The sequence below is a fragment of the Apium graveolens genome, chromosome 6 (genome assembly GCF_009905375.1).
Source record: "Apium graveolens cultivar Ventura chromosome 6, ASM990537v1, whole genome shotgun sequence".
Lineage (NCBI taxonomy): Eukaryota > Viridiplantae > Streptophyta > Magnoliopsida > Apiales > Apiaceae > Apium > Apium graveolens.
Genome location: NC_133652.1, coordinates 97,145,311 through 97,149,709, shown reverse-complemented (window position 1 = coordinate 97,149,709; position 4,399 = coordinate 97,145,311). Strand labels below are relative to the sequence as shown.

At 36.6% G+C, this 4,399-nt stretch overlaps 1 non-coding gene across 1 annotated transcript; it reads right to left on the bottom strand.

The window, feature by feature from the left end:
* Nucleotides 1-4,013: 4,013 nt before the first annotated feature.
* Nucleotides 4,014-4,120, bottom strand: LOC141669158 (small nucleolar RNA R71). Its single transcript, XR_012553449.1, has one exon. It is a non-coding gene; the product is annotated as a small nucleolar RNA R71 (small nucleolar RNA).
* Between the last annotated feature and the right edge of the window lie 279 nt (nucleotides 4,121-4,399).

Sequence of the window (4,399 nt, the reverse complement as noted above, 5' to 3'; positions counted from 1 at the left end):
GCAGAACTCTTCCATGATCAAATTCTTGAACTCAGTGCCATTAACACTTCTTATGATCTTCACAAAATCTTTGACCAATTCATCCAGTTGCTTGACATGATTAATCAAGATAGATGCAGTTTCACTTTTTGTGTGCAAGAAATACACCCATGTGTATCTGGTGAACTCATCCACTATGACCATAACATATTTCTTCTTTGCAATAGATATGACATTCACTGGACCAAATAGATCAACATGTAGTAGGTGATAAGGCTCAAGAATTGATGATTTAGTGTTGCTCTTGAATGAAGATTTTCTTTGTTTTGCCTTTTGACAAGAATCACAAAGGCCATCAGGAGCAAATACTGATTTTGGTAGTCCTCTCACAAGATCTTTCTTGACTAGTTCATTTATACTGTTAAAATTTAAATGAGAGAGTTTTTTGTGCCAATCCCAGCTTTCTTCAATTGATGCTCTACTCAACAGACAGATTGCAGAACCATCAGTACTTGTTGAAAGCTTGGCTTCATAAATGTTACCATGCCTGTATCCCTTCAGAACAACTTTTCTTGTAAATTTGCTTACAACTTCACAGTGTTCTTCAAAGAAATTCACATGATAACCTCTGTCACAAATTTGACTAACACTCAGCAGATTGTGTTTAAGTCCTGAGACCAGAGCTACTTTTTCAATGATGACATTCCCAAGATTGATATTGCCATATCCCAGAGTTTTTTCCATATTTCCATCTCCATAAGAAACACCTGGGCCTGCTTTCTCCACAAAGTCTGATAGTAGGGCTTTATTTCCAGTCATATGTCCTGAACATCCACTGTCCAGAACTATGATGTTCTTCCTGTTGCCCTGCAATCACAAAGACCACTAATGATTAGTTTTAAGGACCCACACTTGCTTGGATCCTTTGGCCTTATTAAGTTTGTTAACATTTGCAGCGGATTTAGCATCATAGTTTATGTTAACAGTTTTCTTATCAGAATTTACAATATCAGACTTTGCATCAGAATTTACACTAGAAGGAATAATGCTAACTTTCTTTACAGTAGGTTTTATTTGATAATAATCATAGTACAAACTATGATATTCCTTATAAGTATAAATGGAATGCCATAAACTACCACAATGAAAATAAGGATTTTGTGGCTTATATCTAACAGACCGACTCTTAACTCCTGACTTTGAGGGTAAGGAGTTTATGTTCTTATTCTTCCTGCAAAAAGAAGCCAGATGGTTAGAATTTCCACAGTTATGACATGTTTTTCTAGGAGCATTAGGAACAGGCTTATAATAGTTACTTTTGTTCACACCTTCCTTTCCATTCCTATTTTTCCTAGGTGGCTTTACCTTGTTTACATTTTTACCCTGTTTCAGCTTATGCTTAAGCTGCTTCTTAGTCATTAAGCCTATGTTAACTTCAGTTGGCCTATCCTGTTTAGATTTGTCAGAAGTTAATTTCTCCTTAACTTCAAATTTCTTAATATCAGTCTTTGCAGTTACAAACTTAACAGGATTTACCTTTGGTTTTTGTTTAACAACTATAGGCTCAGTTTCTACAGTTCCCTTACTGTTCTTATCATCTCCATAACCTAAGCCCTCTTTCTAGTTTCTACTACTAAGAATATCCTGAGTTGCTTTACCAGAGTTAGTCCAAGTCCTGATAATCTCTCTTTCCTTTTCTAAATCAGTTTTTAGAGATTCATTCATTTTTAGCACTTCATCCCTAACATAAAAGGCATCATCTCTATCTTTCTGAGTTTGATGGAACATGACTAACTCTTTTTCTAAATAATCATTCCTCTTTTTATAAGCAAGATTTTCAGAAGTTAATCTTTCACATGTTAAAGTTTGATCTTTATAACTAATGAACATGGTTTTAAGATATCTTCTCAACTCAGTAATATCATCAGTATGAAAGGCATAAGTAGTTTGAGGTACCTTTAAGTCAGCAGTATCAGAACTGTTATCAGCATTTGCCATCAAGGCATAGTTTTCCTCATCCTCAGAATCTGAAGCATCTGACCAGCTTTTCTTCCTTATGACAAGAGCCTTGCCTTTGTCACTCTTCCCTTTTCTACAATCAGGAGATATGTGGCCTTTCTCGCCATAGTTGTAGCATTTAACATTTGAGTAATCTCCTCTGTCAGACTTTCCTCCTTTGCCTTCAGATTTTCTGAAACCTTTCTTATCAGAACTTGCACCTTTCCTGGAAAACTTCTTTCCTCTCCTGAATTTCCTGTATGCAATCTTTGTGATTCCTTTCACCATAAGAGCACACAGCTTCATCATCTCTTCATCAGGGTCCATCTCAGGTATACTTTCCATTTCTGAGTCATCATCACTATCAGAACTTGATGACTCAGTATCAGACTTTGTGATGAGAGCTTTTCCCTTGCCTTTCTTTGAGGCAGGAACTTTGGGACTTTCCTCCTCAGCCACAAAGGCAACTATCCTTGACTTTCTTCCATTCATCTTGCTTCTTTGTTCCATCTCAAGTTCATGAGTCTTGAGCATCTCATAAATTTCATCAAGAGTTGTTTCATCAAGATTATAGTTGTCTCTTATTATCGTGGCCTTCAAATCCCATCTTTCAGGAAGAGCTAACAGGAATTTAAGATTTGAATCTTCAATATCATACTCTTTGTCAACTAGTGACAAATCATTCAAGAGTTTGAAAAATCTGTCATATAAATCAGTTAATGACTCATCAGGCTTTGAGTCAAAGTGCTCATACTCTTGAGTGAGTATAGTCTTCCTGTTTTTCTTGATTGAATCAGTTCCCTGACACCTTGTTTCCAAAGCATCCCGTATCTCTTTTGCAGTCTTGCATTGAATTACCCTGTTTGACATGACATTATGAATGGCACTATGCAGCAAGTGTCTTACCTTTGCATCCTTTGCAATCGATGAGATATCTTCAGCAGTGTAATCACTTTTCTCCTTTGGTACAGACTTTGCTGGCTGACCTGCAACTTCCACAGAGAGTTTGGTTGGCATATGTGGTCCTTCATTAATCATGTCGAGATATTTTGGATCTATAGCTTCCAGAAACATAGCCATCTTCACTTTCCATATGGAATACTCAGAAGGTTTCAACATGGGAACTCTTATAGTCTCATATCGACTATGGGTTATGGTTTTTGGAGGTTCTTCAGTTTTGGTGGGCTTGGTTGGAGTTTTTTCTTCAAACATGATTGTTTTTGGATCTTAAACTGTATGTGTGTTAACAGATCTGCTCTGATACCACTTGTTAGGTCACACACACTGTAGAAGGGGGTTGAATACAGTGTTTACTACAATCAAATCGAATATAAGAACTCAAGTAACAGAAAATAGATTTTATTCAACACAATAAACTCTGTTACAATATGGAACTGTCCTCTCTCAGTGATGAACAAATTATCACGAGAGCTGTTAGGGTTATATTGAATAATAACTTCGATTATGATAACACATATAGTGTAAACCCTATGCCTGTGTTTATATACTACACAATTACAAGATAATGTTCTAATTGATATGGAATATAATTCTGCTTCCTAAAATATATCAACTAGTTATCTTTTCTTCCAAGTATTCTATTCTTCATAGAATTCTTTCTTCATGCATATTTCTTCTTGTCTTAGTCTCGATCTTCCTTCCTTTTAATCAGCCGCCTGCCTTATTTGAAAGTCTCCTTAAGTCCTGATATTATCTCCTGATAAATATCTTCTGATAACTTAATTTATGATAACTTAAGTTCTGATATATTAAGTCCTGACTTCAGTATAAGTACTGATTTTCAGTTAAGTACTGATTTATCCTGTTAAGTAAGATCTGAAAACTTAAACACAAATCATATTAGATATGACATCACAAATATATCTAACAATGCTATCAAGCCGCGATTCTTCCCATTCTCTCTTAGGAACAAGGCTAAGTGCTGGTTACATTCTCTACCACCGGGGTCTATCACTAAATGGGAAGATCTTGCTCAAAATTTTCTCACTGAATTCTTCCCTATGGCGAAAACTGTTGCAATCAGGAAAGCTCTTACTCAGTTTGCTCAGCAAACAGGAGAATCTCTGTGTGAGGCTTGGGGTCGATATAAGGAGATGCTAAGGAAGTGCCCACACCACGGCATTCCTGATTGGATGATTATAAACTATTTCTACAATGGATTGGGTGCTACTTCTAGACTCGTGCTTGATGCAGCATCAGGAGGAGCCTTGTGGGCAAAGAGCTACGATGAAGCTTATGAACTTATTGAACTGATGGCTGCTAATGAGTACCAGAATCCTTCCCAGAGATTGACTCAGGGAAAAGTAGCAGGAATTCTGGAGTTGGATGCAGCAACTGCTATAGCTTCCCAACTTAAGGCTTTGACGATGAAGGTGGACTCTTTGGCTAATTATGGAGTTAA